General features: G+C 40.6%; 1 protein-coding gene across 1 annotated transcript in view; it reads right to left on the minus strand.

The window, feature by feature from the left end:
* setbp1 (SET binding protein 1) overlaps positions 1-8,140 on the minus strand; it is a 55,664-nt gene extending 47,524 nt beyond the window's left edge. The window contains exon 1 of the mRNA XM_053653907.1: positions 7,330-8,140. The gene's annotated coding sequence lies outside the window, so the exon portion shown is untranslated. The remainder of the gene's footprint in view (positions 1-7,329) is intronic.
* Between the last annotated feature and the right edge of the window lie 8,881 nt (positions 8,141-17,021).

Here is a 17,021-nt window from a genome sequence, read left to right on the forward strand (position 1 = left end):
TGTTCTGAGTTAAACCAAACAACAAGCCAAAGCATGTCATGGCAGTTCACTTCAACGATGACTCGATTAGTTACAATAAACCATTGCAGGAAACAGCTCCTATGATACTTGTTTGAGAACCTAATACTCTCAAGTGATTCCCTTAGTGGCGCCCACGTTATGTGAGCATTGATGGGTATTGACCAATGACTGGGGACTTTACTCCTATCGCTGGCAGAGCTCGATCTTTCATCGTGCGTAACTGCTGCTGGCCAGGTGTCTGACAGCTCTCAGCGTCATTTTCCCTTTCGGCTGCCTGACAGGTGACAGATGAGAAGCTACTAAAAACAACAGCCATCTCCCATGTGCCTGAACCCACACTAGACTAAACATCTTCGTTTATCCATCACATGGTGACAATCGTAATGGTGTAACGCTTGGTCCATTTCACGATGAGTCAAACGCAACCATTAATAAATCACTTATGCCGTGATGCATCATTAGACGTCTATTACTGTGGAGTTTCCTGTGGAGTCGTGGGTATTCTGGTAAGTTTAGATATCAAAGAACACATTTGGGTAGCATACCGCATTGTTGTTTGTGACGATAGTTTCACGAAAAGAAAATGTGTGTTTACGCATATGAATATTCTCCCGTTTGGGGATTTTTACCTCATTTTCTCTCAATTTGATCATTTGCCAATTCCCACTCACTAGCTAGCTAGGCAGGGTGAAGGCTAGTATGTGCTTCCTCATAGACACCTGAAGCTTCCCAGGTCTTTTTGAGTTTCTGCTCCTGCTACATCACGGGATAGCCGAACACAGCAGGAGGAAAACGCTATCTACCCTCTTCTGCATATATGACATCAGAGACATCTCTCCCACCCAGACAGCGCAGCGAAGTTTTGCTTCATCGGAATCCCGCTACGACGGCTGTGGCACTAATGAGATTTGAATACGAATATGACACAATAAGAGGACAGCACAACAGGCAATCAGCGAAAGTCTGTATGGAAAGAGCAGAACTCATTGCTATTGTTCATTTCCCTTTTCATCAAAATGGCAACTTCTCCACCTTAACCTTATTCCTGGTAGTTCCACTCAGGTATGGATTAAACTAAATAGTTAGAAACGTCTCTACTATATACACAGACAGCCATGAACTCACAAACCAAATAGCCTTGGAATCCTTCTTTTCTCTAATAACCACAATATCAATCAGATCTGAGCCCAAAGCTTATATAACAATAACCCCTATCTGGCCCTGCAGGCAAACCAACTGTGAGCTAATTGTCCAAGACTACATTCTGTTCAAAAATAGGTTTATTATTTTCACAAATATGCCAGAGGCATATGCTGGATTTTCTGCTAATTGCACGAAAGGGTTCTGTGTCAGCAATGTCGCCTCTGGCTGCTTCTAAAGGGAACAGATTCAGATGTTTGTCCTTCAGGGCCTTTGTGCACTGATCTGCTCTATCCTCTTTCAGGGCACATCTCAATTAGGACGATCACAGCTTTGCGTCGCAATTATCCGAATGTACATTCACTGCACCCGACACACACACACACACACACACACACACACACACACACAAAAAAAAAAAACAGCCTTTAATTGGCACAATCATGACGTACCGATTTTAGCTATGCAATAGATGCTATGTGAAAGTCGGGCTTCGAGAAGAAGATGAAATAGCATGCTGAACCCTTGAAGCTCTGGAAAATACTTGACAGTAAATAATGGAGTAAACATGAGAATTGGGATGATTAAGTAAGCAGACTAACAGTGTTTGCTCCTCCCTGGGCCTGGCTATCACACATACTGTGAGTGTGAAAAGATTCCAACCAGTAACTCAGCCCCTTTTAAGGAGATGAACAGAGCACACTGAGACAGACTCGCAAAAAAAGCGGCCCTGCCAAAAAGTCGACATGTTCACACTTTGCTCCTGTGCAGTAATAAATACTGGGGAAACCTTCGAGGTGTAACACCGTATCCTTTGAACACAGGATGCCAAAGGAAGCAGTTTCCAAAGCCAAACACAAAATCACTATTTAAAACTATTTGTTATAATGAAATGCTCACATTTCAACACATCGCCATGAAAACTGATGGCTATTAACAGGACAAGTAGATGATATAACACAGGAAGCTCTCTTACAACCGACAAGTCACGATTCCATTCTGAACTCGTCTCATTACCGTCTATTCATCGCAAGCAGCGTCAATGGGCCAGCGTTCGAACGCTTGTCAGCTACAAGCCCAATGACATATTCATAAGCTCTTAGACGAGAACTTTCTAGAAGGAAGCTGTCTGGAGAATACACAGCTCACCACCTAGGGAGAATTGACCGTATTCCCTGTATAGACATCAGCTTCTCTGGAGTTGACAGCTCTCTCAGAGAAGCCAAACAAATGCCTGGAAGTGCTCCACTAAATACTCAATTCATCTCCCTTAGCCACAGTTGTTCAAGGCAGACCTCAATGCCCATAAATGCAATGCATTACAGATGCAGAACTACGGTTTAGACCAGTTAAATACAGTACACAATGCGTCAGAGGTTGAAAAGTAACATATAATCCGTCTCTGGTTGCATGACTGGATGACGTTGGTTGGTTAAGACATGACTACCATATACCTCTGTAGCTGTCCATGATTACATCCTCTCACTTTTGGCGCTTGGTCAGACACTAGCCATGGACGGGGAAATGACATACAGTCCAGTCTGGCAAATTTGTTTTATGGTGCTGGGAATGAACAACTGGAGCACTGCTCAAGCAGGCTAACTCAGCAAAAACATCTGTACACAAATCCCAAAAAAAAAAACAGCTGGGAAATCTTCCAAAAAGAAAGCTCATCTGGCTCCAATGGTGAAAACACCAATGGTGAGTCATTTAATCAAAGCAAATTTGGTTCACCGTCAAACCCACTTTTGTCTGGCTTTGTGGAATAAAATGATTTACAGAAACAGGGATTAAAATACAATAGCACCATTTGTTTTTCAATCAATGAGTCTGTTCAGCATAACCATCTAATTATCCTGTACCAAATCCAGTGATGCAGAACAATCTATACATCCTCTATACATCCAGCGACGCATGAATATCTGCACGCCATTATTTTCCTCTTTTTGGTGCCATTATCTAATAGCCAGAGTCTTGTTTTTCTTTGTGGTCTACTTTTCTTTAAGCAGAATAACTAATGCGCTATTGTTAAGCTAGATTTTTATTTTTTTTTTTTTCGTCTGATGAGACAGGAATTTGAACCACAGTGTGGAAAACAAAATGGCCCGGAAAAAAAAAAAAAAAAAAAAAAGTCCTCCTCCCCCTCCTCCTCCGCGTCTCACTGCCAAAAGGTGTTCTTGCTCTGATAGTCTATGTGGAGCGGCTGCCAAAAATGAGATTTGTCCTTGGATATCTCCCGCTCTTCCTTTGTCTCTTGTCAGGACTTGGATGTCCTCCAGCGAAACTCATCCAAGCCAGGAAAGAGGGAGATCTATCCACACACATAAACATCACTTGGATTTGTGCTTTAGTTAAACAGTGCTACATTCCTGTAGTGCAAATCAAATAAGCTATATGTGGAAGTAATGTCTTTTTAGCTGTGCATTCAGGGGGGCAGAACCGTAGGAGGAAGGGAGTAACGCAGTGCCACTATCTGCACCTGTGGGCATGGGCGTGGGCTAAACCGGAGAGGTTTTTTTCGTTATTGTATATTTATAGTTAAATATGAATCCTACCACTATGCCCTTAGAAGACTGGGGGGAAAAGCCCAGAGGAAGAAACGCCAGCACTGTCAGCATCGTCTGTGAATTCTGGCTCTTACAGTTCCTCAACCTCAGCTACATCACTCGAGTTCATAGTTGGTCACAACTAGAGATGTTTGTGACTGCTGTTTGTTTATTTGTTTTGGTTTTGTTTGGTTTTTTTTCTGGCAAGCTTTCTTTAAAAAAAAATAAACAGTGCGCTTCCTATTTATATTTATGTTTGTATCTGTTTAGAACACATCGTCATTCATTCTGAACAATATATATTCGTATTTGGCTAAAAATCCTACTGGGAACGCTCTAAATTTAGGTTGAATAAATGATCTCAGTAGTTCTTTTCACACACAGCCGTGAGTAGGGGTTAACAGCCACCCCACTGCCAAATTATCACAGCGCACTCAACACACCTCTTTCTCAAACAGAACGGTTACAGAAATATGAGGGTCTCCATCACCCTCACTAATAACCCCCACATGTCCCAGGCATGGTAAAACCTCGTGTACTGCAGAAAATCAGGTTGTCATGGCAACTAAAATTATGGCAAACAATGTAAATCATTTTCATGCATGCCTCAGTCCTGCCCCAGGCTAATACATAGCATTAGTCTCCATCTCCAAGACTATGGCAACCATAGCTTATAAAACTCCAGTTACTTCAACTGGATGAATCATCTCAGCAGGACTCTCGCTGCTCTGGGGCAATCTGAGGGGCACAAACCTCCCTATCATTAACCACATGCTTAATTAACAATGTTCCCTGAACATTAGTGCAACTCACTGAGTGAGTACTGAGCCAGATGTTCATATACTGCCTCATATTTTACACAGTCTTACTACTCCAATAAGCACATTTGCTGCTTTAAAGACAACTTTATTACTACAAGGATACATTAGTGCATGTGTAATAGCTGTATCTCTTGTATTACTCTCTTTTTAAACTAGTGCCTTCTTCTGACCCGTGTTATAAAAGTGACCACACAGAATATTATGTAAATGCTACATATCTATTCAAAGGACCGTATTTTATAGCAATAGTCGTTGATACATTATAACCAAGCTTTGTGAGTTACATTGAAACGTATTATTCAGTACTATAAAATATTGTTTTATACATAGCCATATTGATATCCTATAAAGGTCTTCCTGATTTGCATCACTAGTGATTGTCCCATGTGTAGAGTAACCTTTCCGTCAACGTGCACGTTCTTAAAAAACGGGTACCTAGGTCAGGATGCCTGCATATTATTTTAGAAATCAACTGCAAAATTTGGCGGGATGCCATTATTCCACTTTTTCCATAGCTCTGGGTATATCTGATCTGATCCTGACATTCTCTTACTTGAATTGACTGACTTTAAGCTTCTGTTGCTTAGTTATGTGAAACCTCAGAGGGATGATGGTAGTGTGTGTTAAGACAAGTGGTCTGTGAGATCTGTGTCGTGTCGGTCAACATCATAGAACATTGCGGCGTAAAACATATTGGTGGATCAAGGGAAAAAGACACCGATACAGCATTTCAAGCTAGCATAGACTCGGGTACTGATACTCAATATTAGTCTGTGCTTAATCGTTTGTGTTGTTTTATATTAAGCATGGATTACCTCATACTTCAGCCAGAATATCTGATCAGCTACTACCTGCAGTCAAAAAACCACTATGAAGCAGAGCACTGCTCCCTGACTCCTCCCCTTTTTATCGTTATAATTAAAATGCAACCAATCAAATTGCATATGTGGCATGGTGGTGCAGAGGGTAGCGTTGCCGCCTCGCACCTCCAGGCTCGCCAGTTTGAATCCTGGCTTACTGTCCGTGTGGACTTTTTACACGTTCTCCGTGGGAATCCTCCGGGGTTCTCCGGTTTTCTCCCATCTCCCAAAAACATGCATGTGCACTCTTAAAAAATAAAGGTTCCAATTAGAACCAAAAAGGGTTTTTCAGCCTGAGGCCATAAGAGAACCCTTACAAGTTGCAGAAAGAACCTTTTACTCTCAAGTTCTTTAGAGAACCATCTATTTGCTGGTGCTTTAAAGAACCCAGAAATGGTTCTTCATAGTAGTGCCACAAGGAACCATGTTATCATAAGTTCTCTAAAAAAAAAAAAAAAAAACCTTAGTTGGCGCTTTAGTGAACCAAAGTAAGGTTCTTAAGAGTGATGCCAGAAGAACCTTTTCCAGTCCCACAAAGATCCTTATAGAGTTCACTTTAACCTGTTAAGGGATGAAACCTTGAAGAACCAATACACAGCTCTGAAGAACCTACAATGAAGCATAAAGAACCAAAGAACCATAGCGCTCTACTCAAGAACCCTATACAATGAAAAATGGTTCTTGACAAGAAAAAGGCTCTTCGCAGAACCTATGGTGCTGTAAAGAACCATTGAAGATGGTTAACCAACCACTTAACTAACCCCTAACTTGCCCGCCTCCCCATACAGATAAAGAACAACATTCTGCACGTACACCTCGACTCGGCGCACTTCGCTTCTCTAGAACCCAATCAAAAATCTGGTATACACGCATAGCACTACACATATTGCTCTCCGCTTGATATCTCGCTTTGCTTGTATGTCCTCGGTCGCTTTGGATAAACGCGCCTGCTGAACGAATAAACCTAAACATAAACAAAGAACTGTTAAGAGTGTAGGTGGAATAGATATGCGAACTTTCCCCTTGGTGTGAATGAGTGTGTGATCGTGTATGCATGGTGCCCTGCCACTGACATCCCGATGTTCAGGGTGTGTTCCCTGGATCCACCACGACCTGACCTGATAAAGCGGTGACTGAAGATGATGACTCAATGAATGAAATTGCACATGTGTACAGCGTCCAATCCGGCATGTGTCCAGATGTCAGGTTGGGTATCTTTCATATCTTTAGTAGCTAGTACACCTGGCTGTGGCTCCTCCCTCTCCTAAACCTTTAGTATTCAAAATGGGCGGGCTTTAAAGAAAACACTGACGTAGTGAAATAAAAACACACACTAAATACGGAAGGAAGCTTTTTAGACAGCATGTTATTCCTCTTCACAGTGACTGACTTCTTCCATTAATCGTTCAGATGGCCAACAGACTACCAAAATATCACTGGCTGAACTTCTTTTCACATCCTCGACGCAAAACGAAACATCACTACAACTAGTTGAGGAGGTCGATGTGGAAATCTAACCCACACCGAGGAGGCTTTCTGAGTGGAAACTACACACAGGGTCGTATCTGCGCGCCTACGCACAATGACAGTAAATTACGCAGAGATCCTGTGCAGAATATCAACACTGGATCCCTGTGCACACCATCCTGCAAACCCTGTGCTCGGATCTGGGTTCTGCTCCAAAAGTGTTACAATGTTTCCTCATCCCCTGTTACATATTAAACACGCTGTCCGAGTCAACGCTCGTGCACAAGCCCAAATAACACTCCACGAGACTGGAGTCAAATACTACTCTGATTTTATTATTGTTTTTGTTTTGTTTTTTTAAAATAAACAAACTTCTGTGCCAGATTGATCTGCACTGACTCTGTGGATTCTTGCACGTCAATAAGATATTAATCACCGGCACAGATTTTTGCAGATGTAATTTATAGAACTTACCCATTTCCGACACGCTCGGTCACGTCCTTAAATGCAAATCCATCCGGTGACATGAATCTGATCACCGATGACAAGTTCGCAATCGGATCCAAAAAAAAAAACGGTGTTTATGAGGGGAAAATGGCGTCAAACGACGAGCTCAAAAAGAAAAGAAAGAAAGAGAAAAGGGGGGAAAAATGAGCGATGGTCAGATCGATGGAGAGGATTGAAAGTCGAAACGCGGATGCGGGTCTGCTGCGTGAAATAACAGACTGAAGCAGAAAACTGCGCGAGCTGCGGGGGTTTTTTTCTGCCCTTTTTTTTTTTTTTTTTTTTTTTTTAACACTGAGATGGCTCGAGAGTTCAACTGCAAGAGGGGAAAACCGCCAGCGTCCTACTGCACCGCTTCTCTTCCCTCTCGAATCACACACTCGGGGGTGGACCGAGTGGATCCTTTTCCACTGCGGAGAAAAAAAAAAAAAACACGTAATATCCAAAGTCCTGCTCGGATCGGATCGCGCCAGGCCTGAGTAACAGGCGTGCAAAAATAAAATAATAATTCAATTTTAAAAAAATATCCAGGTTTTGGTATTTCCTCGGTTTTGATTTGAATTCGATCGGACTTAGGTACAGCGTCTAGCTCTTCTGGACTCCATCTGTGTCTGTGTGTGTGTGTGCGTGCGTGTGCGTGTGCGTGCGTGCGTGCGCGCGCGCGCGTGTGTGTGCTTGTCGAGTCCCGCAGAGGTTTTCTGATAATGATCTTGCAGAAACACGCGCTGGGATTCTGTTTGAAGCGCGAGTCCTCGCGCGCGCTGCTCAGTGGCGCCACTTCCTGTCCGCTCTGGAGCACAGCGTTAGCCTGATGCTAATGAAATCCTGTCAGTCATAAATAAAGCAATAATCAGCTGTTTCACAACACAAATAAAATAACATCTGGACATTTTTTTTGTTGTTGTTGTTCGGCGTTGAACCCCACAGTCTGGCTGTGTATTCGTTTAATCAAATAAAGAAATAATTATTCAATAATAATAATAATAATAATAATTCTTATTCTTATTCTTATTATTATTATTATTATTATTATATATAAAATGGTGTAGTTTGGTTAGTCTGAGATAGTAGCTAGCTAGTAGACTACATTATCAGCTACACATTTTATAGAACTATTTTTTTTAAAAAACAACAACATTTAAATACGTTTTCCACAGTAATATGAGTGCTGAATTAAATTACAGGATAATAACAGAGCAAATTAGTAGGCACTGTAATATTAGGCTCTTATTCAATATCTAGTTGCTATTATCGTTAAACTTAAAGTGTCACCAGCACTATAAACGCTTTTATTTGATTTGTTAAGAGAGCTGTGTGGGAAGAAATAACAAGACATAAACACTGGCAAAGACCGTCTCACTGCTCACTTATTACAAGCATTTGCTTTGTCGTTGTGCCCTTTCATAAAGAGGCTATAGTGCATAACATTTTATGGCTCGTTGCCTTGTTATTTCCATCCATCCTGGGCACCAGGCTATTATTGCAGTATTGGTAGAGGTGCCAAAGATGAGCATAACAACAACAGACAGGCTGATGAATAAACAAAGGCCTTCTGAGCTGATTGAAGAACGGCATTCCCCTTTGAATGCCACACCTTATTCGTTGCAAGTAGAAAATTGTCCTTAGACATGCACAAAAGGGCTGTGCACACATACACTGCTGTAGAAGAAAGAGCCATAAACTAGAAAATCCAGAATGGGATCCAAACACACAAGATGATATCTGATGAAAGAACCAGACACAATAGTTTTTTTGCAAAAGTACATGTACAGTCCCCTCTAAAACTATTGCAACGGCAAGTCCAATTAATTTGTTTGAGCTGTGCACCAAAGACATTTGGATTTGAGATCAAAAGATATGAGACGAGAGTTTATGATTTCAGCTTTTATTCACACCTAGATGTGTTAAACAACATAAAACATCGAACATTTTGTTTCAGACGTTTCAAAGGTATAGGAACAGATAAGTCTTGAGGTCAATTAAAGTAAATTACATTTAATATTTGGTTGCATATCCCTTGCTTGCAACACCTGCATCAAGTCTGCAACTCACTGACATCACCAGATTGTTGGTTTCTTCTTCTGTGGTGCTTTTCCAGGCTTTTACTGCAGCTTCTTTCAGCTGTTGTTTATTTCAGGAGGTTTCTCCATTCAGTCTCCTCTTCAGGAGGTGAAATGCTTCTCAGTTTGGTTAAGGTCAGGTGATTGACTTGTCTAAAACCAGTCTAAAACCTTCCACCACCACCACCACCACCCCATAAAGTCCTTTGTTGAGTTGGCAGTGTGTTTGGGATCATTGTCTTGCTGCATGATAAAGTTCCTCCTGATTAATTTGGATGCATTTCTCTGTAAATTGGCAGACAAAATGTTCCTGTAAACTTCTGAATTCATTCTACAGCTACCATGATGAGTTACGTCATCAATGAAGATTAGTGAGCCCGTTCCAGAAGCAGCCATGCAAGCCCAAGCTTGCACTACCTCCACCATGTTTCACATAAGATAAGATAAGATAAGATGTACTTTTATTGATCCCACGTAGGGGAAATTTCATTTGACACAGCAGCACAGGTAGGAGGAGTAACATCAAAGGAGGAAAATAAAATTCCATAAATACCTATACAATAGAAATAATAGAAACAATAAAACAGTATGTATGTACATATGCTAGAGTTCTATTTGTATATGTACATGTGCAATATCCTCGGTATTTATATACATGTGCAATGTCTGTGGAATTAACTGTTGAGTGTGTGTTTCTGTGAGACTCAGTCAGTGGAGTAGGAGGTTGGGGGTATTGTTGCATTGTGGAATCTGATGGCTGATGGCACGAAAGAGCCCCCCCAGACGTTTTGAGACATGTGGCTGAATGAATCTTTGGCTGAATGTGCTCCTGAGCCTCCTCAGCTCAGCGTAGAGAGGATGAGAAGGATTGCTCATGATAGCTTTCAGCTTTCCCTCTCATCTTCTTCTCAGTCACTCCCTCCACCCTATCCAATTCCATCCCTACCACAGAGCTGGCCTTCCTCAACAGTTTGCTCAGTTTGTTGGCCCCACAAGTCCCAATGCCACCTTCCCAGCACACCACTCTTTTGCTGTGCCAGAAGTCCATCACCAGCTCCATGGTTTTCCCGATGTTGAGTTGGAGGTTGTTTTTGTCGTCACACCATCTTATAAAGCTTTCGATAAGTTCACTGCACTCCTCCTCCTTATCATCTGTGATACAGCCAACAATGGAGGAGTTATCTGAAAACTTCTGTAGGTGGCACGTTCCCGAATTGAAGCAGAAGTCAGAGGTGTAGTGGGTGAAAAAGAATGGAGACAGTACAGTTCCCTGGGGTTCTCCTTGCAGCCTGACATACTGCGGCCTGTCAGTGAGGTAGTCTGTAATCCAGGCCACGAGGTCCTGGTCCACCTGCATCACATAGAGCTTATCAGCCATCTGGAGTGGCTGAACCGTGTTAAAAGCACTAGAGAAATCAAAGAACATGATCCTCACAGTGCTTTGTGGCCACTTTCAGATGTGTGCAGTGGATCCAGGCAGTTACGTACCATGGGCCTGAGGTGCTGCAGAACCAGCTACTCAAGGATCTTCATTACATGTGACATTAAGGTCACAGGCCTGAAGTCACTGAGAGCACTGGGACATCCTTTCTTGGGCACAGCGACTATGCAGGATGTCTTCCAGATCTTAGGCACCTTCTTCTGCCTCAGGGAGAGGTCTAAAAGATGCTGAAACACTCCTCTCAGCTGCTCTCCACATACTTTAAACACCCTTGGGTTGATGTTGTCAGGTCCTCTGGCCTTGTTAATCCGGGTCTTAGTGAGCTGTCGTCTCACAATCATGATTGAGATGACTGGGGTGGTTGGCGATATGATGAGGGTGGGGATATGGGGAGGGGGTAATGGCGATGGTAATGCTGTCTTCCTGGGTGTAGGATGTGTATTAATGTCATTCTCTGTCTTTGCATTGTCTGCTGGTGAGAAGAAGCGGGCTGTGGCTGTCATGCCCCAATCTTGTGGTGCTGCAGGGAAGATTGTGGAGGAGGGGGCAACAAAGGGGTGAAAGGGGAGGTGTGAATGGAGACATGAGGAGGTGGAGGGAAGTTTGGCCCGTGCTGGTGAGTCAAACCGGTTGAAAAATGTGGATTTTTTTTTTTGTATCATGAGCAGATCCTTTCTTTCTCTACACTTTGGCCAGAACTTTTTTGGCTCATTTCTGTGTGAGTTCCAACCTGCCCTTATGATTCATACTGCTGATGAGTGTTTTGCATCTTGTGGTGTGGCCTCTATATTTCTGCTCTCAAAATCTTCTTCAAACAGTGGATTGTGGTACCTGATGTCACTCACTTTTGTTTTGGGGTTTTTCTTCACAGATCTCAGAATGTTTCTGTCATCAGCTGTTGCTGTTTTCCTTGGCCGACCCACTCAGTGCCTGTTGCTTAGTACACCAGTGATTTCTTTCTTTTTCAGGACATTCCAAATTGTTGTATTGGCTATGCCCAATGTTTGATTGATTTCCCTCTTTTCTCAGCTTCAAAATGGCTTGCTTTTCTCTGATCTTCATGTTGGCTTATCCTGTTTAACAACAAATTCAATCCTCACAAGTGAAACTGAACGCTAAAACCAAGAGTAGATGTTCAGAGCTATTTGTTGTTTAAGCAATCAATCTAACAGGACACACCTGGGTAACAAATAACACCTGTCAGTCACGTGTACCAATACTTTTGCTTGCCTATAAATTGGGTGGTCTGATACAATATAAGTTATGTTCTGTGTCATTTAACACATCTACATATAAATACCAGGAAATAAAAGCTGAAATTCGAAACTCTCTTTTCATATTCATCTTTTGGTTTCAAACCCAAATGTCTTCAGTCTACAGCAAAAGCAAATGAATTGGCCTTGCCTTTCAAATAGTTTCGTAGGGGACTGTAGTTTCATATACTTAAAAAATAGATATGGTGATATTTTCACTAGAACAATATGAGACCTAAGGGTTCCTATGATCCTAATGGTTTCCTCAGTTCTGAGCCCTAAAGGAATCTTAGGAAGCATACAAAAACTTTGTGAAAGTATTAAATGTCCTTGAAATTTTAAATCTTTTCTAAACCACAAATCAGTATTTTTGTGAACTAATATTCGTTAGTATTATTTCCAAAGCCAAAATGTCATTTTTATACAAAATGAAAAACTGGAATAAAACGCTTAGGTGCTCAAACCCCATGCTCCGTGTTTCTACAGATGAAAAATTCTCTAACAAGGACAAACTGTCTATTGAACATAGAGTAATTGGAGTCTACCCATGGACCATTAAAATGTGACAAAAATGTGAGTGAGAGAGAAAAGAATATATTATATGACCCATGTGTACGAAATAATATTCCAGCTTTTTTGGATCAATAGTTGGGAAGCGAAAAGAGTGTCTCCCCACCCAGACACTGTCTAGAAAGGCCACCATACAAAACTCAGCGTCCGAGCCTGGGGGAAACCACAGACATGAGAACAATCACTTTGAACGAGCTACAGTAATTTCAGTGGTTGAAAGAGGAGTAAAGGTACACCAGTCCAAAGTAAGAGATTTTCAAAAAACTGGCCTGTGTGGGAGGGTGCCAGGAAGAAGCCATTACTCAAAAAGAATAACGTGAAAGTACATCTGGAGTATGTCTGAAAGTAAGTCTGAGAGTGTGACCTAGCTACAATGTGGGAAAATTCGTTGTAGTCAAATCAGACCAAGATAAAGCTTTTTGGCCAAAATTCAAGTCACTTTGTATGGTGCAATCCTATTGCCTCAAGAAACAACATTCCTAGAGTAAAGTATGGGGGTTGCATGATGTTTTTCAACCAGCAGAAAGGGCATCTTGTTGAAACTGAAAGAAGCATAGCAAGAATACAATACAAGGAAACACTGTAAGAGAACCAACTTTAGTCTGCTAAGAAATTGAGACTTGATAGAAAGTCAGTGATGCTTGAAATGATCACATGGCCAAATGGCACATGGCCAAAGCAACATTGGATTGACTCAACAGTTAAAAACAAACAAACCAACAAATAAATAAGAATCTGTAGTGGCTCCAACCAAAATTCTAAGTTCAATACTAAGGCCCTGTGACACTATGACATTATTTGAGTCCACCATGCTGTCTGAACAACCAGGTGTAAACCTGTCATTAACAAGAAGACAAAATATCACTCCTGAAACGTGTGCTTAATCACTGAAATCATTGTTCTTATTAATATGACATTGAACATTGCTGGAAAACAGTGACTAAGAAAAGAAGCACTTGTTCTTTTGAGGTAACAGCTAAATCTGTTCATCATCCCTCATGTTTCATTGTTGGATCTTTTCTCGCATTAAACAGCATTGTCACTGCACTAGCAATGTCACTTGTCAATTTTTTGAAGTCAACGTGGCCAACAGCCACTAGCATCTCATGGGAATAAGAAAAAATCCACCATCAGCCACAATTATACACAATTTATCACTAGAATGACTAGGGACATTATATTAAAATATCTCACTATAAACCTTTAATGAGTTTTCCTTTAATAACTTTGATAAGGACTTTTGCACACCACTGTTAATATAGGCTCATACAGCACATATACAATTCCCTGTAGATTTACAATCTTTCAAATATATACATTATTCTTATGATGCTTTTCGCATAATATATTCGTTCAAAAGTTAGCCATTAATATCGGTTAACATCCATTCATGATGAAGGCCTCGCCTGCAGAATTAATGTCATGTGGATACAAATGCAATTTAAGGCACTTAACAAGAGTAATAGAGCTTCGTGAGAAAAGAATGAATGCTGACAGCGTAATTAATTTTCTTCTATCGTCTATTTTCATGCCAGCCTACACGCTTCACCTCGCTCACCCTGTAGACCTCATATGGGCTTATAGCTGAGCTGTGTATTGATTAGGAGGGTTTTGTAATGATACACTGAGACCTCTTCAATATAGAGGTCAGCCACTGTTCCCTTGACAGCCAATCAATGTGTTGACTGCATTAGTAAATAATCCTCATAGGTCAAACCCAGGAAATCACTGCGACTGGCAGCGATGCAAAGAGGTCCGCCAATTTTTCCTCGGCAAATGTTGCCATGGATACCGCATGCAAGGAGTTCAGAGGCTCCAGTGCTCTGCATAAGACTATACATTTTTAATTCACTCAACACAAAGAGACACATTGATTCCAGCAGTGTGTTTGCTTTTCCTTATTTAGACTATCCAGTGTATGATTTCTGTACTAAAAGAGACAAGCATTTGGGCACTTGGGTGACATTTCAGTGGATATTTATTTATATGAGTCAGACATTCTGGTACATTGAAGTACATTGTTAGTGGTATACACAATATTTAGTGTCTGGACACAAGAAATGCATTGAGTCTGAAGGCAGTGCAAGCATTTATATAGAGTAAGTAATTATCCAGAATACCATTCCTTTTTGGTGTTTTAATATAAAATATAAAACACTGAATTTACTATTATTGTACTTAATATGATCTATTTAAAATTCCTCAGTAAGCAAAGCAGAGCTGATTAGGTGTGTTTAAACCTCCACATGAAAATGTCAGTGGTTTCTAAAAGACTCCAGGTATGAATCAATTTAGATAAAGCCAGTTTCTTAGACGTCACTGCATGATGACATGTTAATCAGTCCGGGTTAAGCAATGCAACTTTGATCGGAGAAATAATGACTGAGGTGTCTAAACAAGACAGCTGTTCAGTAGCGTTTAGAAGCCATTGCTTACTCATCACTGAAATGAATGTGCAGTGCCAAGTGTCTTGATTTGGTTTCACAGAATAGCATCCACTCACTCACTAGCAGGTCTAACAGTCATGGAATGAATCATTTGAGCTCAACAGGGAGTGAAATGACTAAAAACGTACATCCATGTTGACTGATCTGTGTCATGTCATCTGTAGCAAAGCTGTGCTAATCCTCCCGCAAATCGATCTTTATGAAGCAAACACACAAAATAGATTCATTTGATGTGAAAAACACACAAACAAGCACTTGTTTTTATCATGCAAACTGTTTTACGCTCATGAACTGATGTTAGATTTTGTTATCACATGCTAACAAAAGCATGCATTATGCAAATGATGGGAACGAAAATGTGGAGGAAAGTGATGTGTATGTTTGTCTGACACCCAGACCTTTTGCTTGCACGCACAACAAAGTAATTGCATCATTTTGCATTTAATATTTCTATCCATGTGGTGTTGTTTCTCTTCAAAAACTGTACACGAAAAAAAAATGAAGCATCGCATTTTGGTTTAGTTTAACCAATCTCTTACAATTAGGTGGTTGTAAAAATGCATTTGTGTCATGAAACCACACAGAATATGATTTTGTAATTTGAGGACGCATGATCGAACAGCAGTTGGGGAAATTTATCTGATGGGGTTAGTGCACCAAACCACAAATGTGTTTATCAAAGTCAGAGGAAGTGGGCGTTCTCTAAAGAAAAGAGCCTGAGCCAACCACTTCCTGTTAAGATGGGAAACTTCTGATGGTGTTATAAAGTGTACAGTAAACAAGTCAAACAAAAAAAAGGTACTGAGAAGGAAGCAGGGCTTGACGACAATCCTTTAGTAATGGTTCAATGTAGATAGATTCATTTTCGTGCACACATTAAACATATCTGACGTAATGCATGAAATGAGTGGATCAGAAATGATGATTTATTTCATGTGTCGTAAGTTCATTTGATTTATTATGAAGTCCTTTCTGAGTAACACTAGCTACACAGGCAATTTGCACTGAATTTCACGCTCACCGCATTAAAAAAGTGGTGACATAAACTGTGAACAAAAACACAGTTAATGCCTGACAGTTTGTTAATTAGCTTCATGTAACTGATCACAGACTGTAACTTTATCATTTTATTCATCCTGAATGAGACAGCATTTTTCCATTTAGATGATAAGATTTTAACCACAACTTGTAAAATCTGGCTTTTTTGATGTCAGATTTGTGCACATCACATTTAACAAGGTGTAATAACAACTAAGAAAAAGGGTACTAAATTGTATGCTGGGGTACCTTTTATTAAAGGTGAAAAAACAAAAGATAAGATAAGGGTACCACCCCAGGAACAGTGAAAGGTACAGTTTAGTACCCTTTTTTATCTGAGAATGTATAAGAAAATGTATCTATCTATCTACATATCTATCTACCTATCGTTGGACTTAATTATTTTTGTTAAATATTTTAATTTCTATAGGAAATATATTTTGATTTTCAAAAGGACACTAGCGCCATCTGCAGGAATGAAGAGTTAAATATCACAACCACATAAAACTACTTTTTCTGCTTACCCAATCTAGCCTACTTTTCTTCTTCTTCTTCTTCTTCTTCTTCTTCTTCTTCTGAACTTTTTCTCAAAGAGAAACCCTCTGTTGTACACTCAGAAATAACAGGACCAAAGGATACTTTTCCTTGTTGGTGTCAAAAGTCTGAGACCACTAGTGAAAATGCTTCTGTTTGTCATTCTGGTTCAATTTAATACGTTTAAATTATCACCAACAGTTTGGGTGACAAGTAGAATCTTTGAAATATTTACAGGAATTTCAGAGTTTCTTAGTATGAGGTGTGTACCCTTTTTGCTTTAATGACAGTGTGCACTCGAGCTGGTATGGACTCTACA

The sequence above is a fragment of the Ictalurus furcatus genome, chromosome 22 (genome assembly GCF_023375685.1).
Source record: "Ictalurus furcatus strain D&B chromosome 22, Billie_1.0, whole genome shotgun sequence".
Classification (NCBI taxonomy): domain Eukaryota; kingdom Metazoa; phylum Chordata; class Actinopteri; order Siluriformes; family Ictaluridae; genus Ictalurus; species Ictalurus furcatus.